Source organism: Ascaphus truei, chromosome 10 (genome assembly GCF_040206685.1).
Source record: "Ascaphus truei isolate aAscTru1 chromosome 10, aAscTru1.hap1, whole genome shotgun sequence".
Classification (NCBI taxonomy): Eukaryota; Metazoa; Chordata; class Amphibia; order Anura; family Ascaphidae; genus Ascaphus; species Ascaphus truei.
The window spans coordinates 45483970-45510771 of NC_134492.1; positions in this window are offsets into that span (position 1 = coordinate 45483970).

Here is a 26802-nt window from a genome sequence, read left to right on the forward strand (position 1 = left end):
GGGGGAAAAGAGAGACATTACATGAGGGGGAGAAGAGAAAGACCTGGGGAGAAGAGAGAGAAAGAGAGACATGAGGTGGAGAAGAGAGAGACATGAGGGGGAAAGGGAAGGAAAAGGGAAAAGATGCTGTGAAAAGAAACATCTGCTTGTTAGAGAGAGGATGACATAAAGACATTATGTGTGGGTGGAGAGAGATTCTGTGGGGGAGGAGAGAGATACATGCTGGGGTGAGAGGAGAGACATGATGTAGGGGGAGAGGAGAGGGAAAGACATTCTGTTGGGAGAGGTGAGAAAATTCTGGGAAGGAGGAGAGAGACATTCTGGGGTAGAGGGAAGATGAGAGGGACATGTGGGGGAGCAAAGAGGAGAGAGACATGCTGGCGGGGGTGGTAAGAGAGAGAAAGAGAAACTTGAAGGTTAAAGAGAATGACACGAAGGGGGAAATAAGAGCGTCAAGGGGGGAAGAGAGAGAAATTGAAGGAAAAAAATAGATAAGGGTTAAACGAAATCGAGAAACACATTATGAGAAGGAAAGAATAAAATGGAAGGAAAAGAATCAAAGACATGCTGGGGGAGAGGAGTGAAATACATTTGGGATTTCGGGGAAATAAGGGAAATATATGAGAGGAGGGGAAAGCAGAGGCACAGAAGGGGAAAAGATGGAATGACATAAAGGGGGTGAGAGACAATATATATGTATGTATGAACAGCTCAACCCCGTTATAACGCAGTGCTTGGGTGTGACGGTTCAGGGGACCCTCTACACCAATCCCCGCTCACGGTCTCCCTCTGCTCCCACTCCGGTCCCCTTACCTCCTGCAGACTCTCCTCCAGTTCTCCTCCCGCCCTCGGCGGGTGCCCCTGCAGCGTTCCATGCGCCTCTTGTCACAGCCTGTGCGCGCACACTCTAACCTTAAAGAAGGCGCGCACACATGCTCCTCCTGTAGGCCTTCCCAGACCCCTGGCTCCTCCTCTCATGCTGTACAGGCTATCTCCCTCTCTGACTCACCTGTCTCCTCCTCCTCTCCTTCTCACCTATCCCTGCTGCCTCTCACTTCACTTTCTGCTCCTCCTCTCTCTCCCATTGGTGTTCCCTCCTTTATAACCCCTGTCTGTCCTCTAACTCATTGCTCTGAATAGTTCTTTGTAACCTCTGTGTGTGCAGTCCTATGCTTGGCTCTACTGTGTTTTCCAGCTCCTGTTCCTGCTCCTGCTTACCCCTGGATCTCCCTGGCTTGACCACTCCTTGTACTGGATTACCCTGCTCTCTCCTGCCCTTGAACCTTGCTTATGGACACGACTTTGCTGACTTCTGTTATCCCTGGACTCTGGCACACGGACATCACTAACCAAACTCTATTTCCCAAGGCATTGCAAGTATACTCTAACCATCTTTATACAGGCCCGGCAACGCACTACCACACTCCGGGCATGCCCTCACTGCTGTGGGTCTGTGTGTTAACCCTACCCACCTCAGTACTGGGGACTAGCCAGGTCTGTGGGCATGCAGGCATTACATTGGGGTCCAAAGAATCACATCGCGTTATAAGCGGATCACGGTAGAAATTTTTTTGCACTCGAGAATTGCACTCCTCAGGGGTTCCGCAGCCGCTGGAGGGGGAGAGCTAGAATAACTCTCCCAGCTGTCCCAGGCCCGGCACCGCAGCGGTACCCCCCCACAGGAGTGACCCGGCATCATCAGCAGCAGCTGGCAGCTCTCTCCTCTCCCAGCTGCTGCCGTCAGCTTCCGGCTGACAGGGAGAGAGAGGAGAATCAGCATGAGAGCCAGCATGGTAGGAAGATCTGCATGGAAATTTGTAGCCACGCTTGCCTCACATTATAAGTGGATTCGCATTGTAACGATCACTTTATAACGGGGTTGAGCTGTATGTATGTCTTTATTTATATAGCGCCATTAATGTACAGTATATAGCGCTTCACAGCAGTAATACACGTGACAAATAATACAAATAACACATAATGGGAAGAAGTGCTCCAGACATAAAAGTAACATTTAGGAAATGGAGTCCCTGCTCCGAAGAGCTTACAATCTAATTGGTAGGTAGGAAGAACGTACAGAGACAGTAGGAGGGCGTTCTGGTAAGTGCGTCAGCAGGGGGCCAAGCTTTATGTGTAGTGTATAGTATTAGCCATGGTGCTACTCATATGCTTCTTTAAGCAAGTGTGTCTTAAGGTGGGTCTTAAAGGTGGATAAAGAGGGTGCTAGATGGGTATTGAGCGGAAGGGCATTCCAGAGGTGTGGGAAAGTCAGTGAGAAAGGTTAAAGGCGGGAGAGTGCTTTGGATATAAAGGGGGTAGAGAGAAGACACCCTTGAGCAGAACGCAAGAGTCGGGATTGTGCATAGCGATAAATTACGGCTGAGATGTAAGGAGGGACAGAAGAGTGTAAAGCTTTAAAAGTGAGGAGGAGAATTGAGTGCAAGATGCTGGATTTGATAGAAAGCCAGGAGAGGGATTTCAGAAGTAGAGATGCTGAGACAGATTTAGGAAAGAGTAGAGTGATTCTGGCAACAGCGTTTAGGATAGATTGTAAGGGAGACGTGATGCAGGAAGGTCGGACAGCAGGAGGTTACAGTAATTGAAATGAGAAAGAATGAGGGCATGTGTCAGAGTTTTAGCAGTCGATTAACAGAGGAAAGGGCGTATCTTTGTAATATTGCGGTGGACAAAATGACAGGTTTTAGCTACCTTTTGAATGTGAGAGGAGAAAGTGAGTGAGGAATCAGGTGTGACCCCTAGGCAGCGTGCTTGTGCTACTGGGTGAATGATGGTACTTCCAACAGTAATGTTGAAGTAGGTAGTATGGCCAGGTTTTGGAGGAAATATGAGGAGCTCTGTTTTTGACATGTTACGTTTAATTCGGCGGAGGGCCACCCAGGATGATATAGCAGAGAGACATACTGAAATGTTGGTCTGTACAGCAGGTGTAAGGTCAGGGGTTGAAAAGTAAATGTGTATCTCATCAGCATAGAGGTGATATTTGAACCCAAGAGATGTGATTAGGTCACCTAGATTGTATTGTATGTCTTTATTTATATAGCGCCTAAAGTGTACTCAGCGCTTCACAAAGAATACAGTACAGGGAAATATAATAATACAATAAGTGCAGCAAAAATCAGACAATGGGAAAGGAAATCCCTGCCCCGAAGCGCTTACAATTTAAGAGGTTTGAGGGGAACTTACAGAGACAGCAGGTGAGGGAATAAGTGCTGTAGATGGGTGTGCTTGGCCACAATGGATGATATAAGTGACTGTGGGACAATAGCCATGAGTGCAGGCTATTGGGATGCTTGATGTTTGGGGCAGGTTTTAAGATTAGTCAGTGTTAAATGAAAAGGTTAACACCATTTACAGGAGAAAAGATGGCAGGGAGCCGTGGGTGAGATCAGGTGTGTATGTCTGGCTTCAGGGCAAGGGGAGATCCCCAGCATCAGAAAGGAGTAGATAGAGGATGTGAATAGAGGATTTGTGGGGGTGATTTTTATTGAGGGTTGTTGGGGGAGAGGTGTATAAATAATGGTGCAGTGGGGAGTGGGGAAGTTGGAGAGAACAGGGACATACAACAAGGAGTGAGGAAACAGTAAAAAGAAAAAGCAATAAGGAGGTCGTAGTAAGACAGGAGGAGAGACTTCCCAGTTATTGGAGGATAGGAAGAGTACAAATAATCACAGCATTTAGAAAGTAAAGTTCTTACAGTTATAAAGTTGTTGTTCAGTTCTTCCTCCAATCTTCACCTCCAATTTCAACTCCAAGATTAACTCCACACACTTAAATGTTACACTTTGATCTTACACAGTCATACTGTAGAGTGTGTAAAGAGAAAAGAGAAGAAGTCCCAGGACAGAGCCCCACAGAGAGATCGATTGAGGAGAAAGAGGTATTAGCAAAAGAACAATGAAAGTTCGATGGGAGAGGTAAGAGGAGATCCAGGATAGAGCTTTGTTACGAATACCAAAAGTATGGAGAAAGTGAAGGAGAAGAGGGTGGTCCACAGAGAAAAAAGAGATGAGGGGGAGGGTGAAACTTGATGGGACAAAAGTTGACCGAATGTGATTATGTTGTAACATTTGAAGAGGTATGTGGGTATGTAGCACACCAAAACAGTGCAAATACATGCAAGAAATGCGATACTTGCGCTCAATGCCAAAGCTCCTGGTTCAAGGATGGCCTATCTGCAGCAATCCAAGTATACAGCAACAGGAAAGATGATCCAGGGCTCCATGGGTTTTTAGCAAAAAATTTATTCATAATACACAACGTTTCGGCCTCACTTAGGCCTTTGTCAAGTGACTTGACAAAGGCTTAAGTGAGACCAAAACGTTGTGTATTATGAATAAATTATTTTGCTAAAAACCCGTGGAATCCTGGATCATCTTTCCTGTTGCTGTAACATTTGAAGAGACACCATTTTTCAAGTTTGTCCTTGGCGCAAATATTCTGTTGGTGGCCCTGCCCATCATCAATTAGTTATGTCCTCCAGACTACAAGATATTTACCTAAAACAGAGACAATTGTGCAAGGCTGGCCCTTATCTCACACAGTGATTGACACTACCCTCAGTCACCTTTGAGTTTTCCCTGGTCAGGCTCAATGTAAATATAAAAAACAAAACTGTGCGCTACTACCTAACTACCTATAAAGTTTAAATGTATAAATATATACAGTGCAGTGACTATACCATCAATTTAGTGATAAAAAATTATAAAAAATTAAACCACAACTCCCACAGTGAGATAATTATACATTAAATAATAAGTGCCACATAACCGTGTTGGGGATAATGGCGTCTGCAGCTGTAAACGCAGGGGTGGCTAGGCACCCCACACACACTAAGAGAATGGAAACAAAAGAAAACAGCGCACAACGCCAAATAGTGAAGAAAATTCAACAATATATTATAGAATTAAAAAGGGGGTAATATATCTGCGTACATGAAAAAAGTTGGTAAAAGGCATGTAGTGTGTATCACACTGTTTACCACTCGGCAGCTGTTAGCTGTAGATTCAGGTGCTTGCTTCCCTCTGCTGCTGCAGCTCAGTTGATTCTGGAGCAGGACGTCAGTCTTTTCACTCCCAAGGGGATTTCCCTTCATGCAGCCAGGTTCAGCAGCTGGTACTGGGGCTCGGTGAAATCGCTCCTGCTTCCTGGCCGATATGAAGCTGCTCCTGTACCTCGGCAGGTGTATCCTCTGCACAGAGGTTAAAACGCAGCTTGCTGGGGTGCCCTCAGCGTGCCACGATGCAGCAGTGGTGGATTCAATAGGGAAGTTTGAACAGTCTTTCAAAGTCTCTCACAAGTGTCCAAAACAGCACACAGGATGAAATAAAAACAGGACAGGCCAATACATAGACAAAGGCCAATGTAAGCAGATATAAGGCAATAGAATGTTACATCCAACTAGTTTCGTAGAATTAACTACTTCTTCAGGGAACTGAAGAAGTAGTTAATTCTACGAAACTAGTTGGATGTTACATTATATTGCCTTATATCTGCTTACATTGGCCTTTGTCTATGTATTGGCCTGTCCTGTTTTTATTTCATCCTGTGTGCTGTTTTGGACACTTGTGAGAGACTTTGAAAGACTGTTCAAACTTCCCTATTGAATCCACCACTGATGCATCGTGGCACGCTGAGGGCACCCCAGCAAGCTGCGTTTTAACCTCTGTGCAGAGGATATACCTGCCGAGGTACAGGAGCAGCTTCATATCGGCCAGGAAGCAGGAGCGATTTCACCGAGCCCCAGTACCAGCTGCTGAACCTGGCTGCATGAAGGGAAATCCCCTTGGGAGTGAAAAGACTGACGTCCTGCCCCAGAATCAACTGAGCTGCAGCAGCAGAGGGAAGCAAGCACCTGAATCTACAGCTAACAGCTGCCGAGTGGTAAACAGTGTGATACACACAACATGCCTTTTACCAACTTTTTTCATGTACGCAGATATATTACCCCCTTTTTAATTCTATAATATATTGTTGAATTTGCTTCACTATTTGGCGTTGTGCGCTGTTTTCTTTTGTTTCCATTCTCTCAATGTAAATATGACTGCACCACTATTCAAATTGTTTACCAGCTTCCAATCCATATTTGCTCAACTTCACATCAGAGATCACTGAGCTGGCAGTCATTTTAGGGAATTTCAATGATCCAACACATGCCACAAACTTTATAGATGCCTGGTTATTTCTTGGGTATAGACAACTACAGTTCATGGTAGCACCCACAAGCAAGGTCATACATTATACAGTACCTCATCCTTACAAATGGTAATTACTTGAACTTGGTCTTCGCCACAACAGTAACCTGATCATCCACATTTAAGACCACTTCACAGTACTCTCCAACACAGTGAAAAGCATGAGCATCAACATTTATAGCAATCTCACAATGTAGAAACAAGTAAAACACAGTCAAGTTTGACAAACTCCACTTCATCAAGAGGTTCAAATCTCTTATTAGGGAAGAAGACCTGAGGAAGGTCACCCACTTACTTGTCATCTCCAGACTTGACTATTGCTACTCACTGTCTTGGCTTGCCAAAATAACACTTCTACAGCTATCGGAAACATGCGCAGACAAAACCATATCAGTGGAGCCCTGAGAAAACTGCACTTGCTCTCAATCAGAAAATGCATTTAATTCAAACTCCTCTCTATAATATATAAGGAAACACATGGCCTTGCATCGAGATACATCTTAGAAGGAGTTGCTACAGATGCAGCGCCGTTATTCGAACACTTCAAGTGTTGTATACCTCGGAATACCGATGTCATGGCGCATGATTTCTTCCAACCTTAACTCCTTAAGACGCGAGTGCAGGCGGATGCAGAAAATTGCATTTTAGTGCTCTGGTTTTGAAACACATTACAATTCATTCATTTCATTGCGCACAAAGAAACAGAATCCATGAAATTCAAACAAAGCAACCGCGATAAACACGGGTGCCTGGTGTGTTTGGCCGCGTTAATACCGCGTGGAATACAGCAGGCCACATGAATACGGCTCCGTGATTTGATCGAATAACGGCCGCTACTTCTGTACATATCAGCAAGCCAGTTACTCAGATTAACCAAAAATGCACTGCTCAGTGTTCCTTTATTTACATTCACCAAAGTTGTAAAAAGAACAATATCAGCAGAACGTTCCAGTACATTTGGAACTACCTTCATTTCAATATCTGGAAAGCTCCCACTATGCTTTCAAGAAATCACTTACACTAAGACTCACTTCTTTGCATTTGGTCACTATCATCAAATGCTCACCATATTGAACCACACGTCAAATCCTTGGGTAGTCGGTATGCTAAAAAATGTCGATTTACTGCTTAAAGCTTAAATCACAGTCAACTCAGAATGCTTAATTAAGTCAGTATGGCAATACCTTAATGCTTCCATGAAACATCAAGTTATTATTATTTATTTATAATACACCAACATAATCCATAGCACATCTTGTTTGCTCAGTACAGGAGGTAATCTATGTTTAAGTACAATACTTTAGGGGCTATAGAGTTAAACACTGCACTATTGTTGTTGTTGCCCAAAAAATGGAGACTATTGTTTATTTACCAAACACTTTTTACAAATAAATCTGAGATAGCAAATACAGTACATTTGTAGGATTATGAACAGAGATTATGAATGAAGGACATTCCTTGCATATCCAAAGCATTATCTGTAAAGATAGAGTTGTTCTGTATTTGTGCAGAAATAAAATGTTTTGCATGATGTATAATGAATGACTTCTATTCTGTTTCAGGCTGACATTGATTTATTTGAAAGGTTATTCACTGTTTTCAATGGATTTGTTGGGGCATTTCACAAAGCAAAATTGATGAAATTTTCTTTTTCACTCCAGAAAAAAGAAAGTGGTAGAAATTATTAACAAGCAATCAGCACAATCAAAACCAGTCAGTGCTCTGATCAGACCTTTTGTACTTTAAATGCTTAATGACCGTAATGTATTTTAAGATGAAGCGCATACCAGACAAGGAGAGCAAGGAAAATATGCTGATGCTTTGGCATTTCTTTTTAAAATGTGATTGTTTTGCCAAAGACTGACAAGGACTGCAGTTCAGATCAAAGATAGTGAATTATTCCATGGCACCACACTTAAAGAGTTGACATCAGCCAAGTCTGATTTAAAATGATCCTGGAATTATATATTATATCCATGCATTTTTCTCCTCCCTTCTCCAACATTCCAGGAAACAAATAAGAATCATAGATATGATCAAGTATATACTAAATCCAATAAGCTCTGGTTTATTAGAGCTGACTCACCAGATACTGTACGGTAAATCTATGTTAGGTAAATCTACAGTAAATTATTGCCCTTGCTATGGATTTCTGATACTCTAGGGTGATGTTTTTTTACTATGTACAGAATAATGGACCACTTAAAGCTGTGATACCTTATGTCAAGGAGGACTATAAAGTATCTAAAAGATTTCTAATGTGATTCGTAGCCCTCTTGGGCTATGTATATCCTAACAAGGCAGGCCACTTCTATATGTATGCATGATACTTCTAATTTAATTCAGCAGGGGTGTTGTTTTCTAAAGTATTTGACTGAGAAAATAATAAATTGATTCCTAAAAATAATATTATTTGCATATTTTATGTGTCAACTTTCAATTTACATCTTTTTTTCCATATTTTACAATACATTCTCGGGTACTCTTGTTTGTACTGTATACAATGAAACTTGAAATGTTATTACCTACTGTAAAGAAGCAGAGAATAAAACTCTGACGGTGTTCTTGTATTTATAGTAAATGTGGTACACAAATTGTAATTTGTTTTCTTTTCACTGTCTGCATCATGGGAGACATACAGTGCAGCCTTGTTGTCAAGTCTTACACATTTGGGCTGTCTCACAGTCTCATGCAGTATGATGTTAATCTCATGGTGCTTGGATATTCTCAGTGCAGACATTGGATCTACTGCCCCAGATATGAGGATGGATTTGACGCAAATGTACAAGTGGGGGACCCTTGACAGCTTTTCACATATCGAGACATAAATGTGTGGAAGAGCACATTTTATAGGGAAAGGACAGCAGAGTACTTCAAATGCATATGCAACCCTTCACTATTGTTATACAGTATGTACATTTGCTTCATGTACTTTGTGTAAGTGGAAGAAATACGGTTGCGTGTGAAACGCGCTGAGGCATACGTCATACATCTGAACTGACATCATCTCCGTGGAACACAGGTTTATCAGGAGACCCAGTGCACAGGGTCTCCATAATATCACCTCACCTATAGCCTACAGCAGAGCTTTCCAAACTTTTCATGTTGGTGACGCACGTTTTAGACACAGTAATTCAGTTTTACTAGCAAACCGGAGATTAAACTAATCCCTAATAAGAGATACGGACACATACAAACCCCCTGTAGGTGGCCCTGACTGCCCGCGTCCCCCCCCCCTAAATAATCCTGTGCCCCTCCAGGGCCCCAGTTTGCGCACCGCTCAGAGGTTTTGCGCGACACACCTACACACTGCAGCCGACACACTGACGTGTCGCGACACACAGTTTGGAAAGCTCTGGCCTACAGGCTTGAGAAGGGAAAAGGAGGCAATCAGATACGTGAAGGTACAAAGAGATCAGAACAGAAATATAAGGAAGGGAAGTTGAAAAAAGAGCCTTGAAGGGGAGGAGAATAATTTTGTGAGTAATACAGAATTCAGTAAAAAGCCAGCCAAGGAATTTAAGGTGAAGAGGGGCAAAGACAAAACTTAAAGAGAATGTTACAATACTAGATGCAGAATGTTGTATAGTTTTTAATGTTAGAGCGGTATTATCCAGATAAAAGAAGTCTGCTGTAATCAAGAGAGGGGGGATTGAAGGTGGGGATCCGAGATGCAACTTTACAAAGAAAAGTTCAGATCGTATACAGTATAAAGAATAACTCCTAGCACTTTAGGCTGGGGAGCATGACAGGATCGGATGGGCCCCTATTGGTCTCAGCAGGGGTTAAATATGTTTGGGGATTATAGAGAAATTGGAGGAATTTAGGGGAGTTATTGTGTGGGAGAAAGGGGAAAGGTCCCTTACCTCGGGGCTCAGGACAGAGCAAAACCACCAAACCTCCCCTTTTTTGTTGTCATTAGTGTTGTATTACTTGTTTTGTGTATGTTATATTATTTCTTAATTTTTTTAATACTGTAACAAGTAAAATAAGAAAAGAATGTGAAATATATACAGCTCAACCCTCTTATTGCGCGATCCGCTACAATGCGAATACGCTTATAACGCGGTCTGAGCGTGGCTCCTGAGATTGGAAAACCTCCATTTTGTTAAGAGCCACAGCAACACTAGAGATTCTCAACAGGGTAGCCCAGCCAGGCTGGGTTGAATTATAAATAGTGTTGAAATATTAATAAAGGTTGTGGCTTTTTTTCCTCCAGTAGGTTGTCAGCTGTCTTTGTTTGGCAGTCGGGGCCTATCGGGCCTTCCCAAGTCATGTATGGAAAAAACCTAGCAAAGCTTAGCCACAAATACAGAAATGTCCAAATGCCATGTTCAATGTGACAAAATACATAGTACAATACTTCAATGCTAGTATTCTCATGAGTAAGGGTCATTTTGTTAAACCCTTTGGCCAAAGCGTTATAAGTATGCAGCCACGTCACGGCATGACCAGTTTGCAGGTCCTAACACTACCTGGTACAATTCTCATTTACCTCTGCTGGTGGTTTAACTAAGTGATTTTGCCACATTGGATGTAACATTGGGTATTTCTGTTTTTTGTTGTATACACTTCGCCACGGTCAGTAGCACTCTTTTTGACATATTATATATATATATATATATATATATATACATATATATATATATATATATATATATATATATATATATATATATATATATATATATATATATATATATATAAAGCAGGAAATAGCCGTGTTAGTCCAGTTGCGATAGTGCAGAATAAATGAGTTCTTCAGTATTAGGTGATACCTTTTTTATTGGACTAACAATTTATGTCACAGGACAAGCTTTCGAGAGTTATCCTCTCTCTTCAGGTCTGCAAGTATGACTGGATTCCCACTGTGCTACTCCATAGCACCTTGGTCTTCCCATTCCGTGCCTTGTGGAAAGTAGACTGTAGTACTGCAACGGTATTGTAGTCATTCTTCCTTGAGCGCCTCACTTGCCTAGGCAGTTCAAGCTTTGTATATATATATATATATAGCAAACGACAGGGGGGTGCCCAATGCTACATCCAAATGACAGAACATACATGGTAATAATTACAAGAAATAATGCTTCAATACTAATAATAATGCTAATACTAATAATAATAAAATATGTTTTTTTAGTTAGATATTTTGGCCAAAGCATCACAAGCCTGCACACCAAACGTCAAGATAAACCATAATAAGTGCAAGTCCTATACTACACTGCATCTGTTCCCTATACCTCTGTATGAGGGGGAAGAACCATAAGAGATTTCTTACCTGCAGCAAAATGAGATCCACCATTAAAAGGGGGGTGACGTGAGCTCTGGGGGAGGTGCCACAACCTCCATACAACTGATTCCAGTCAGAAATTAATTAACACACAAGCCCAGCAAGCTCAAACACCCACACCCACCCAATATTGACTATATGTAATGTCACATAGAGTGCCAGAGGGCTGTGGCAAGTGAATATAGCAAACGACAGGGGGGTGCCCAATGCTACATCCAAATGACAGAACATACATGGTAATAATTATTTACCTAAAGTCACTTTAAACCAGTGTTTCTTAACCATTTGCTCGGAACACCACCAGAACATGTTTTAAGGAGAAAAAGTTAGTGTCGCACATTCACATATAAGACATCCAATAGGTGAAAACGTGTGCTTGAAAATGTATTGATTATACCTTAAATCTGTTCTCTCTGGAGTCTTTTGAGGAGAGGGTTGAGAAATCACAAATTCCATGTTTCAATTAAATTTGCTCAAAAGTCAGAGATGCTTGCCAAAATTACACAAAAATAATGTATATAAAGGGTAATGTGACCTAGTGGCATTCTCTGCAGTAATCAATATTCAGGTGACTTTTAAAAAGGTGGCAATTTTTGGGGAAATTGTGACTTGATGCTTGAAGGAATATTTTCAATTTCAAAATTGAGAGCAAAAAAAGTTTAAAATTCCCCAGTTTCGCAAACTTGTGAGAAAGCTTTGCACATCTCTATCAAGGAGCTCATTTTATTAGCATATAGACTATACTTATAGCCAAATAACAAAAAACAAGATAGGTAACGCTAACTAGACTAAATATGGTATTACAGTATGAATGAATATATGCACATGTAATTAATAAAAAATGATTGAATTAATGATTTCCAATTAACCATCTATAAAAAGGACATTTTGGGACAGAATAATTATACCCCTGAGGAAGGAAGCAGTGCTTCTGAAACGCGTAGGGTGGTCACGCTGACTATACTGCCGAATCCTTGATTTATTTCTCCCCACCCCCCCACCCCCCACGGACTGCTGTGTCGAATCTGCCAATACGGACTGAGAAATTATTGTCATGTTCCAGGCGAATCTGCTGCCGTTGTTCGCGGGCAAGCTGCACACTTTCACCAGTGTATCGAGAGAGGCGATCCGCCCACACACCAGCCGGTGTGTGCAACTCTTCACCAACGGAGGATAACGTGTCCAGCTGCAGCTAGCCACTGAGGAGAGGGGATACTCTCAAATATATCCACTGTCTGCCCTCATCATCCATCTGGTGAGTGGGCATTTCAACCATTGCAGCAGAATATCAGTCTGACCTATCACATTTGTTTTATGTACCATTTTTACTTTTCATATGTCCAATATATGTTGTTTTTTTATTAAATGCTTAATTTATTTAATTTTCACCTGTTGATCACTTCAGCTGTTTGTCTTATGTGTTCTATGTTTTGTTTGTCACGTTATCATACAGTATTATGCTATGCACTGTTCTTATTCTTTTAAAGCACTCAGCACTTCACCTGGAGACACCTCGAGATCTGCACTTGTAACAGGCTCGGCTGTTTATATTCTTTTACATAATAATCTATGTTAGGCGCCTTAGATACATATTCCTTTCCACTTATAGCCAAATGCCTTAATTAGATCACCAATTAAATTGTATAAAAAGAGGCGAGGACTCAGAACAGAACTTGTGTACCACCCAGTTGAACAAAAGGTGCTAAGTAGGAAGAGTTGTGAGAAATGTAGAAAAGAAAATTATTACTGCTTTTTACACAACCCAAGTGAGTGGAGTATGTGATAGAGGACAGGTTATTTGACAGTATCAAATTTAGTGTAACAAAAAACAAGTAGTGCACACCAAAAGAAATGATAGTGTCACATAATTATCAATAAGTGCTTTTAAATAGTATTGTTAATGAGGTGCTATGGTATAGGTTAGGACTCATACTCAGACCCTACTTCACTACACTGAATAAAGCAAAACAAAGTAACAGCATGCAGTACTCAACAATAAATATTTAAAAAAAATCAAATGAAAGCATAAAAATAAATACAAATCAGAAAAAGTGAAATACAAAAAGTTTCATACCAGCCCAGGTCTTTTATAAATGTTTCAGGTGTAAGGGGTTTAAATTTGTTTTTTAATTTAAATGTAATTTCTCTGTTGAGAAGTTTGACATTGGCCAGTACATACTGTAAATTGCAGATCAAGTTATCTGGACACCCTTGTGACTTACAATAATATACTGTATGGCTAAAACCATAGCACTGTTGCGAATAAGCATATTGGAAGATATTGGAAACATTAATAAACAATCATTCACACATAATGCCTCCAGGCATTTTAACAGGTACAACAAGGGGATTCCTCTAGGAAATTAAATTCACAGCAATAGAAAGGTGAATGGAGAGGAGGGGATAGAAATAAGAGGTTGATTCATCGTGAGGCTTTTTCCACACAAAGGTTTGGCAGTACATTAGATTATGTGTCTAGGGGTTCTCAATCTTGACATTGATTTTAGTGTTTTTGTAATGTAGCCTTTCAAACTACATTGTAATAAGTCTGTGTACATATGTTTATCATGCGTGCCGAGTCACCTTTAACATACAAATTGTAATTTTATATAATCAAAACTGTTTTTTTCCAAATTATTTTTTTTGTAATAATTTTTTTAACCACATTTTGAATGACATATTCCATACTATGTAGTAAGACTCACTGTTCCTGGTGCAGTGATTGAAGAAGTAAAAGTCTGCTGGTGTCAGGGTCTGCTTCAGTATGGGACCCCCGTAGCTTTAATACGCAGGTGCCACAGCCACCACCATCATGTGGTTACAGGTGGCAGCAGCACTGGAGACAATAAGATTAGCTACATCTGAAGGTTTGGTTATTAAATAGATATTGTATATACTTTGTGGTTATTTATATCAATTGAATCTATTTTTAGCCTATTATAATAATATATTAATGTGTGATTCTAAGCAACTCGGCACATTTCATTTAAATGCCTTCGGGAAGCGCGCGGGGCCTCTGTAACCACTGCGCCCCCTGCAGAGAATATCCTGCCCCTTGGGGGCGCACCCCCCAGTTTGCACACCCCTGGCTTAGACTATGTACTTTATACATTTGTATTAGTATTAAACTGATTTGTTTTCTAAATAATCACTACAGTTGTTATAAACTAAAGTAGTATTTGTTACACTTGGTTCTAGTGTTATGCATATGGAGATAAGCACATGCATTAGGGAATAGCAGCATCACCCTTGCCCTTTAAGAATACTAATTGCCTTAATATTAGGACTCAACTAGTAAGGTATACAAATGAACAGTGAATGACCAGAATCAATGACTTCTGAAGAAGTCGATTCAGTGAAACACGTTGAGAACTAGCACTGGAAACATTGGGCTTAGTCAAGCGCACCGGAAGTGAAGTCTGCACTCACTGCAAGTGACACAAAAAGCTGTCACGCTGAGCAGATTGAACTTTAGAGGCTGCTGTCCTTGTGTCCCAGGCCGTGATGTTGCCTATCCATGCACTTCATTACTGTACATGCATGTTTTTGTAATATGAAATGTGAGCACTAAATTGTGTATTTTTCTCTTTCTCCGGATATACGATCCTGGAAGGTTTTCTGCTGTGAGGAAGATTACGTATAGGCCACTTACAACGCATACTATTGACCTATTGCATGTGAGTATAAACTTTGGGTTTTTATAATATTCGCCATTGAATCCATAGCTGCATTAATTCTGAACCTCTCCAGTCTTAGTCTGCATTGCCCCAAAGATGGATGCCTGATGAGGTTCTCCAATAGCTGCTCCCCTCTGCACAACACCAGCATGATAAGGGTTAATATCTCGGTTTGCTTACTGCTGTGTTTCATCAGCCCACCCTCTGGAATCTTAATGACCCAGGAGGACAAAGCATTTTGAAACCGTTTTGAATTCAATCTGAACCCCTTCAGTCTACATCTACGTCACCCCACAAGCGCAGCCGAAGGGCAGCTAAAGGGTGCGAGCCGTTTAAAGATGCTCTATTTAAATCTGAAAATCATCAGCCCTTTTATCCTCTGTACCCAATTTTCAAACCTAACTATCCATGAAATGTCTGTGAATTGACGGCATAAACTCTATTCACTTAATGTAACCATGTATTGTTGTCATAACTCTGTGCCCAGGACATACTTGAAAACGCGAGGTAACTCTTAATGCGTTCATTCCTGGTAACACATTTTATAAATAAATAATTGAAGATTTGATAAATAACACTATAAACACAAACTGTTTTTTTTTGAGCTGGAGTTGCGCTTCATTTTTGCTGAAGTTAACTGAGGTGCAAAGATGTCTGTAAGTCAAAACAAGAAGAAACTATTTGGTAGAACTCTGACAAATAAGCAGTATACTGTATGTGCTAAAATAAAAACAATCTCATTAATCACCTCATGTCGTATACTCACATTGCAGCAGCAAACAAATATACACCTTTGACTGAAAATTTAGCCCTGAGAATTCTCAGTTAAACAGTCCATGCCTCTCGTCTCAGTGGTACTGTTCCACATAACAAAGCAATACATCATAACTTATCCTCTCTCGGGCTCGGAACATACTATGAAGCCGTTTCTCTGTGCTGTAAAAAAAGATCAGCTTAATTCAAATAAATGGGACTAAAATCTTGCAATTCTGCCACTTGTATTGCATTTCAAATAGCAGAATATCACATGTCATCTTGAAAACATTTTTACAAATATGTTTTAATGCTTTGTATAGACATTTGTTTTTCTGTGTCAAGATTAAAGAATATCAAAGTATGTAGGATATTGTGTTTGACTTGTGAAAGCACCATATACATTTTCTTTCATAATATTATGGCTGCATCCCTGTGAAACAAATGCAAAATATTAAAGGATTTGTATTGTGTTGAAAATGGGTATATTGAATTGATGTGCTGATGTTACAGAGTCAAGTTAATGAAGCATTGACTGCATACAATGTACTGTATAAGCTACATGCAATTAGTAGCACTCACCTCAGGAAACAATATGGGAAGTTGTTATAGGAGCAGGGAAGGAGTTACTGCTTACAGTGTAAGGGGATATGTCAGAGTTGATCTCTGTGTAATTGCTGCTGTTTTCATCTTACTACTGTATGTATCACTTAAATATATAATTTCAAGGTGGTGTTTGTTAATAAGAAATTCGAAGTGTATAGTATGTTCCATATGCTTTGAATCTGTCTTCCCAGTGCTGGAGAATTAAATGGATGGGCTTAATCTTCTGCATTAATGGGGGTAATAACATCGGCTATATCTTCGTAAGGCGTAAATAATATATAATTCATATTTCCTATGTTCATTTTTGTAAGTCTTAGGGCAGGGTCACATAATTATATACATAAAAGGACACTTATAAGACTACTATACTAATTCTTTCATTTAGTTATTAGTGATGCCAAGGCCTTAGTGTCTTGTGGGACTTTTTTTGCTGACTATTTTAAGACTAAGGTGAATTCCATTTGTCAAGGCATTTGGATTGTACCCTATTCATATTCTACACCTCCACTTCTTAACTCTCCTCGGACATCCTTAGCTCTTTTCCTTCTGTCACAGAGGAGGAAGTGTCGCTGTTGCTCTTCATCTTCTACCACCCTTGACCCAATTCCCTCCCATCTCAAGCCTCTTGTTCCACTCTAATCCCTACACTCATGCATAGTTTCATCTCCTCCCTCAGCTATGGTACCTTGTCCTTGGTTGAGGAATCTTTGTTGAAGGCTGCTAGATCGGATAGGGGTGAACTGCTTCAGATATCGAAAGACAGAAGGGTCAACCGTAGTGTTGTAGTTGCATTGGAGAAAAAAACAGCATATTGAATTGTGGAGGGTATCAAGTTTTCTAAGGTTGGGTTTGGGGTGCCGAGCCGTATACTATGTCCCCATAGTCGATAATTGCCATTAGCAACTGCTTTGCGATATGCTTTCTGACCAGCAGACTTACAAAGGATTTGTTCCTGTAAAGTACACCTAGTTTGGCATAAGTTTTGAATGTCAGGATATCAATGTGCATCCCAAATGTTAAATGGGTGTCAAACCATATGCCCAAGTATTTAAAACTATTAACAGGAGTTAGGGTGGTATTAGTGTTGGTTCTGATCTGGAGCACAGTCATTGGAAGCTTTAAAAATGTTGCTTTGGACCCAAATACCATTGTTACAGTCTTGTCAGTGTTTCTAAACAGTTTGTTTTGGGAAATCAAATTTTCAAGTCTAAAAAAGTCAAATTGAAGTATGTGTTTAAGGTCGGAGAGGCTATGGCTGTGTGCATATAAGATTGTGTCATTTCCATACGTGTGTATTAAGCTCCCTTACAAGCTGTAGGAATATAAGAGATAAGAGGTTTCTTCCCTTATCTTCATAATGTAGCTAAAACCTTCCAATCTTTCCTCCATAACATTGCAAAGATACACCCTTTCCTCTGCCACTCTACTGCTAAAACTCTAACACATCCCCTAATTCTCTCACATCTTGACTATTGCTACCTTCTGCTGTCCGGCCATCCTGCTTCTCACCTGTCTCCCTGCAATCTATCCTAAACGCTGCTGTGGTATCACGTCACTATCTCCTAAATCTGTCTCAGCTGCTCTGCTGCTTAAATCCCTCTCCTGGCTACCTATTAAGTCCCTTGTTACTTTAAAAAGTCTCCTCTCTTTTAAGTGCAAAGGTGGAGATGGTAAGTGCACATAGAAGACAGAGGGTACACAAATAAACAGTCTATTAAAGACACATAGACACACAAAGCACAAAATCCTCCAAAAATGATATTCAATCAGAGGGTGGGAGGGGGGGGGGGGAATTACTATAGAAGCAAAAAATATATATGTACTCACAAGGCCGTGTGTGAGCCTAATTCTGATAGTTGTTATCTTTACACCGTCCTACGAGCCACAGTCACTTTAACGTCAACATCATGGGACATCCACAGTAAGGAGATTATAGGCAGGGAATTAGAAGAATAAACTTTATTCTGAATTGAAAAAAGCAAATGTACACTTACAAATATGTAAACGCTCTGGCACCGACAGCCGTCCGGTGATCCCCTGTAGGAGTGAAGTGCACAAACCGACAGGAGCCTGACGAAGGAAAGTGATTTTCCGAAAACGCGTGGCTTCCTGGTCGGTTGAGTGCTGTGGTCTGTGCGCAGAAGGCTTCTGCAGCCACCCTACACTTTCAAGTTGCGGTCCTGTTGTCGGACGCGACAGTAGGAAGACACTGCGCAGGGGATCACCGGACTGCTGTCGGTGCCAGAGCGTTTACATATTTGTAAGTGTTCATTTGCTTTTTTCAATTCAGAATAAAGTTTATACTCCTAATTCCCTGCCTATAATCTCCTTACTTGGGACTCTGTGGGATGGCCTGTGGTACTGTGGCTGTCCCATGCTGTTGACGTTAAAGTGACTGTGGCTCATAGGACGGTGTAAAGATACCATATATCAGGATTAGGTTCACACACGGCCGTGTGAGTACTGATATATTTTTTGCTTCTATAGTAATTGTGTGCCCCCCCCCCCCCCGACCCTCTGATTGAATATTATTTTGGGAGGATTTTGTGCTTTGTGTGTCTATAATAGACTGTTTATTTGTGTCCCCTCTGTCTTCTATGTGCGCTCACCATCTCCACCTTTGCATCTATCTTTGAGGATCAAGGGATTATCCTCTTCAGGTTTAGCAGCAGATTCAACCAAGGGCTAGTAAAATACTAATATTTTGAATTTTTTTAGACTGTTGTTTTCTATTTTATGCACTTCCCCTTGGTTTATGTGTCTGTATTATTGATTTAGACATTGTCTACTATATTGCTAGGGAGCACCGTACTTATCCTCTCTCTTTTAAGGCTATTCACTCCTCTCACCCTCTTTACATAGCAGCACTATTTTCTCGCTGTACACCTGCTCACCTCTTGCGTTCTGCTCAACGATGTATTCTGTCTATCTCTTTTGTATTTTAAGCCCACTCTCGCCTAAAACCTTTCTCACTTACTGTCCCACACCTCTAGAATGCCTTTCCCCTCAATATACAACATGACAAGCAACATCTCTTTCCAGCTTTAAGCTCTATCTTGAAACACACCTTTTTAAAGAAGCATTTGGGTAGCACTATATATCTCAAATTGTTTACCATTACCCCTTGCATATGCACCTAACAGAGCACCCTCCTACTACCTCTACCTACATCCCAATTAGATTGTAAGCTCTTCAGGGAAGAGACTCATTTTCCAAATGTTTACTTTAATGTCTGAAGTGCTTATTCCAATATGGCTTATCATATGGCTTATGTGTATCATGTGTATTACTGCTGTAAAGCGCTATGTACAGTACGTGGATGGCGCTATACAAATAAAGCTATACATACATACAGACATACAAGACAGTGTACTATACTGTAAATCCTCCAAATGAAAGAAAGTGGCCAAAATTGAAAACAACAAGTTATCAAGCAACAGCAATTAATAACATAAGTCAATAAAATCACTGAAACAGAGAACATAAAATATACTGTAAACAGCTGAAAAGCTGAATAAAGCAAATCAAAACTTGGGAAAGGGTCAAACCTTGATATACTGTAGAACAAACCAGCATTCTGTGAAAACTATACTATAGAATGCTATTGTTGACCTTTGTTCTTGACTGCATTTTTTAGGATGACTGATGTAAAACTTGGCTTGAAAAATGCACTTAATAATGACTCCAGTTCTTCATCTGAGCTATAGACTATGGATTTTGTGACAAGCAAAGGCTTTTGATGTCATCTTCTCTGCATATATTGGGAGATGGATTTGCTATGGTTGATATGCTGCTAAGTACTCTGAAACAGAATTATTTTCATTTAGACACTGATAAAAACACTGCTACTATGAATTGGCTTCCTAAAACTTGTAAATACAATATATAAGGATGGCAAATAGGATCTAGATAATCCAAGGATAAAATAAATAGAAGTAACTATATTAAACCATCTCTTCCTAAGGGGCTTATTCTATATTAGCCAAAGAGGCCGACGGCCTGCTTTCAGATGCAATTCTCCAGTGACTTCAATAGGGAATTCAGTCCTAAAACATCATTATTGACCACTTCGACACATATATAATAAGCCCCTAAAGATTTTCAATAGCTGTAAGCAAAACATGATATGTACTGAAAAACTTTGAATCTATCTTGGTGCAACTATGATGTGAACACCAGTACAATATCTGTTAGAAGAAAATGTTATGGAACAAGAGCCACATTTCTGACTCACCCCCCTCTCTCCTTTGCAGCTTCAGCCTGTCAGATTTTATTCCCAGCTGCATGGAGTCTGCAGACACATACTGTGCCTGTGTGGCTTGCAACAATGTTGCATTCCTTGCCTGCGAGCACGACATCAGTGAGCTGCTACAGCAGTTCCTGAGATCCTCACCAGAATGGGCTAGTCTGCCCCCCCTCCTGTTTGTTCAGACATGGTCTGCCCCTAGACTATTCCTTTACCCACACTGCACCTCACTTCCCTTTTTCCACCCTGGAGACAGTGAGTAAAGAACCCCTTCTCTGTTTATCCCCCTTGGTGAGGCCATCTCTTTTTACCGGTTCTTAACTAATAATCACCACTACACACCATCCACAAGTATCTGTACCCTGCTACCTTTTCCCAATAAAGTGGAGGAAATATTACAGGACTTGGAGTGATTTAAAAGGGAACTGTGTTAATGCTATCGGGAGCCATTCATACCAACGTGACCCTGGCTTCAGAATAGTAAAAAGAGGACCGTGTGCCTTGGGAAATACATACAGAGGAGCTGCTACCCACAGCCTTTATGCTAAAGAAACAAGCAAGCAGCTTACATAGCAAATAAACAGCAGTCTCTCACCACATTGCACAAGCACGTTGCTACACAGAGCCACAAGCCTCTACACAGCAAACTACCACAGCTTTATGCAAAGACAGTGTGCAGCCTTACTTTGCTAATACTACACAAAGGAAGCACCAAGTAGCTAAAACTGCAAACAGTCTGCAGCTTTCACAGACAACCAGTAGCTCAAACTGCACAGCAGCCTTGCAACAAACAGTGCTTCTCTTACAATTCCTAATTGCCTTTTTCTCTGTCTGAGTCCACCCGCTGCTCAGCCCCACAGTGAGGAGCCAACGGACACCTGTAAGTACAGCTACCCCAACGCTGCACGCTGCAGGACACCGCTCGGCATCATCTGAGACAGACGCCCAATCGCTGACAAGGTAAAAGACCGCACGCCACACACACTGGCAAAGGCCTACACACACCTACAGCATGGCAGAACTCAGAGCCTCACCAGACATCACGCAGGAAAGCGATCTCTCAGACACAGAGACCGCTGCGCAGCTGCAACAGGCGCAGGCAGGCGCAAGGCCCAAACGGACAGTCACACTGACACAAAAGGGCCGCGAAAAATATGAGACTGACATTGAAGCGCACCGCGCTAAATTAGAGTTGGCCTGGGAAACAACCGCACTTGGGGTATGCAATGTCGCCGGCGCTGGCAATTCTGTGAAACAGCTCGAGCAGGCAATAACTCAGTTAAAGATAGATCACGCACGCTACCAAAGACTGTCAGAGGCATACGTCACTTACCTGGCCAGGGCTAACACCGGTGAAAGCCTGCAAGAAAGGGACTTACAGCTCAATATTGACTTGACACGTGACAGCCGCGTGCGAACCTCTATCACGGAAGCCGAGAGTAAGAGGAAAGACCTTTTGCTGGAAACCGCATCGCAGCGCTCAAGCACATCCAGGCATTCCTCAAGGTCAGCAAGATCAGCGCAATCTAACGCGTCCAGCGCAAGCACAAACGCTACCAAGGCGTGAGCCGCCGCAGAGGCCGCACGTGCCAGGGCCGAATATAGTCGCAGAGAGGCAGCCGTAAGGGCAGAAAAAGCGCGCATAGAAGAGGAGGAGCAGAATGCCACTGCTACCGCTACCGCTGCAAATGCCGCCGCCGCTGCTACCGCTGCCGCCGCTGCCATTGCCGCCACTGCGCGTAGGAAAGCCGAATTTGATGCGGAACTAGAGGCGCTTAATCAAGAGAAGGAAGCCGCCGCCGCCATAGCCCAAGCTGAAGTCCTAGAAGCAGCCGTGCAACAGGATGGCGGGGAGCAACCCTACAGACGGATTGCCTCAGAGGATCCAGTCCAACGCACTGAAGACTACGTCAGGAGCCTCTTCAGCGTGAACAACATCTCAACACGGATGGAGCGACTCCACAGATACCGAAGACTCGCTAGGACCACGAGGAGAAGACGCTGCTCCATCAATGGCACATGCTGCCTGGGATAGCCACAGCCACAACAGTGATCCACACGCCAGCGCGCACACGGATGCACCACAACAGGCTCGCAATCCAGGTACACCCATGAGGGAGAAAACAGCCCCTCACACTGGCCAGCAGTCATCACGCATCCATGCCAAGGAAGAGGCGACCGCACGGACCCTCCCAGCAACTACTTCAGAACGGGACAAACGCGCCGATGTCTCAGGTCTGACAGACATAGCCAAGTACATGATCCGGCGCGACTTGGTGCACGCAGGACTCATCAGCTTCGACGACCGCCCTGAGAACTACCGGACGCGGAAGTTCACGTTCAAAGACGCAATCGACAGCTTGGACTTCTCAGCAAGGGAAGAGCTCAACCTGTTAGTCAAGTTCCTGGGGAACGTATCCAGGGAGCAAGCGCAGAGACTTCGGACGGCAAACGCGCATCAACCCCAAGTAGGTCTTGACCTAGTGTGGGAAAGGCTAGAAGAGTCATATGGCAGCCCCGAAGCAGTCGAGGATTCACTCTTCAAAAGAATCGAGAGCTTCCCCAAGATCACGAATAAAGACTACTCGAAGTTACGAGATCTTGGAGACCTGCTGCAAGAACTGGAGTTCGCAAGGAAAGACCATTCCTTAATAGGTCTCAACGCCCTAGATTCAGCTCGTGGAGTGAGACCCATCCTGGATAAGCTACCCTTCAACCTCCAAGAAAGGTGGCTTTCACAAGGTTCCAAATACAAAAGGGAGAAGCAGGTTGTCTTCCCCCCATTCTCATTCTTCGTGAGCTTCATCCGCGAAGCGGCAAGGTCAAGAAACGACCCCAGCTTCATCTTAGGGGCGCAAACCACATCCAGCGCCAGCCACCCGAGGAACGAAAGGTCAACAGCAAGGTACAAGGACTCCAGAACAACCATCTCGGTCCACAGGACGGACGTGCCCCCTACGACCCACGCGAGTCCCAGCCAGACGGCCGACAGGGACAAAAAACCAAGGGACCTTAACAAAGAATGCCCTATCCACAAAAGGCCGCATCCACTTAACAAGTGCTTCGGATTCAGGATGAAACCCATAGAGGAGCGAAAGAACCTACTCAGGGAATGGGGAGCCTGTTTCAAATGTTGTTGTGCTTCCACAACTCATTTATTCAAGGACTGCAAAGAAGCTATGAAATGCACAGAGTGCGATAGCGACAGGCACATAGCCGCTCTACACCCGGAAGCTATGAAGCCCAAAGCAAGCAAAGCCCCTAACCCTCCGACAAAGCAGGGCGGGGAGGAAGAAGTGGGAGACACCCCCCCCCCGACGTCAGTAGCATCCAAATGCACAGAAGTATGCGGAGAAGGAAACGACGGTAGATCTTGCTCTAAAATATGTCTGGTAGCAGTGCACCCAGAGGGACAACCCCAAAGAGCCAAACGGATGTATGCAATCATCGACGACCAGAGCAACCGATCGCTGGTCAGGTCAGAATTCTTCGATATGTTCGACATACAAGACAGTACTTCTCCTTACACTCTCAGAACGTGCGCAGGGCGAATGGAGACTACAGGGAGAAGAGTGAATGGCTACACCATATGCTCAATAGACGGCAAAGTGAGCATGCCCCTTCCCACACTCATCGAGTGCAATCACATGGCAGAAGATAGGACTGAGATCCCCACGCCAGACGTGGCGCGACACCATCCCCATCTAAAAACCATTGCCGATCATATCCCACCACTAGACGAAGATGCCCAGATCCTGCTGCTACTTGGCAGAGACATCATGAGAGCACACAAGATCCGCGAACAGCGAAATGGGGACCACAACGGCCCAAGCGCTCAAAGGCTCGATCTAGGATGGGTGGTAGTTGGAGAAGTATGCATAGACAGGATACGAGGACCCGACAACGTAGGCGCCCTACGGACGAACTTGTTGGAGAACGGTCGTATATCCCACTTCAAACCGTGTCCGAACCACTTTCAGGTCCACGAGAAGCCCGAGACCAAAAGGAACTATGGAGACGCGCCTGTGGCAAGAAAATACCCCAACAACCTAGGGAGTACAGTGTTCCAGACCACAAAGGACGACGACAAACAGGCGCCATCAATGGAAGACAAAGAATTCTTGAGGTTGATGGATAAGGAGCTCTTCAAGGACGAATTGGGCAGTTGGGTGGCCCCACTACCTTTCCGCTCGCCAAGAAGACGCCTCCCAAACAACAGAGACCATGCTATGTCTAGGCTCGCTTCGCTCCGCCGTAACCTACAAAGGAAACCGGAGACCAAGGAACACTTTGTGGCCTTCATGCAAAAAATCTTCCACAGTGGCCATGCAGAGTCGGCGCCCCCACTGAAAGAAGGCGAAGAATGCTGGTACCTCCCGTCATTTGGCGTCTACCACCCCCAGAAACCTGGCCAAATCCGAGTGGTATTCGACTCCAGCGCTCAGCATCAGGGAGTCTCCCTAAACGATGTTCTCCTCACCGGGCCGGATCTGACAAACAGTCTTCTGGGAGTGCTGATCCGCTTCCGCAAGGAACCTATCGCCGTAACCGCAGACATTCAACAGATGTTCCACTGCTTCCTTGTGCGAGAAGACAACCGTAACTACCTAAGATTCCTGTGGTACCAAGATGACGACATAGAAAAGGAAATCACGGAGTACCGCATGAAAGTACATGTCTTCGGGAACAGCCCATCACCTGCAGTGGCAGCCTACGGCCTCAGAAGAACGGCCCAAGACGAAGAAACAGAGTTCGGGAAAGACGCCAGGAGCTTCGTCGAAAGAGACTTCTACTGCACCGACACACTTTATTCGAGCAAATACCCAGTATGTACCTGGCAGATACCTGGAATGCGCCGCTCCTCACCTCTGACAAGCCCCGTTGCGTTTGCCTTCCCAGCCCGGGTTCATGCCTGGCTGATGGGCGGCTGATCTGTTAAATAATAATGATTAGGATTTAATAGGCTGCAATGCTTCGCGTGTCTACCAGATGGCATAAATTCATGAATTGTAATGCAGTATATATATATATACTGTGCAGTATTGCAGCCAGCAGGAATAAAATGCTTCAATCCCTGCCTGGAAAATAACCCAATGCACTCGGGCAGAAAACAGTCACAAACCTCAATACACCCGGGTATACCCGAATTCGTGGGACTAGCCGAGCTCGAATAAAGTGTGTCGCCAGTGTATGTGGACGACGGATTAAAATCAGTTCCCACCGAAGAAGAAGCCGTAGATCTACTCAAGAGGACACAAAAGATGTTAGCAAAGGCCAACCTAAGGTTGCACAAAATAGCTTCCAACAGTGCCACAGTGATGAAGGCGTTCCACGCAGATGATCAAGCACCAGATCTCAAGAATTTGGATCTGGGGACCGACACGCCTCCCATACAGCGGAGCCTGGGGATAAGCTGGAATCTTAAAGCATACACCTTTACGTTCCAGGTAGCCTTCGAAGAAAAACCATTCACACGTCGCGGAGTCCTGTCCACCGTTAACAGTCTCTACGACCCGCTAGGATTCGTGGCTCCTGTCACTATACAAGGGAAGTCTCTCCTCAGAGAAATGTCCTTCGAAAAACAGGAATGGGACACCCCACTACCTCCAAAAAAAGGGAAAGAGTGGGAAACGTGGAAACACTCCTTGAAGGCCCTCGAGCAACTTCAAATCCCACGCCCCTATTCACCTATATCTCTCACCGCCGCACACAGCAAAGAGCTTTGCATGTTCTCAGATGCCTCCACCAAAGCTATAGCAGCGTTGGCCTACCTAAAAACCACGGATGTGGATGGAAGTTGCCACATCAGGTTCATCCTTGGCAAAGCTAAGCTGGCGCCACAACCCGACCATACTATACCCAGACTAGAGCTGTGTGGTGCAGTGTTAGCAGTAGAACTGGCGGAGCTTATCAAGAATGAGATGGACAGCAAACCAGATGCCGTCAAACTCTACACAGATAGCAAGGTGGTGCTGGGATACATATACAACAAGAAGAGGAGATTCTACGTATACGTAG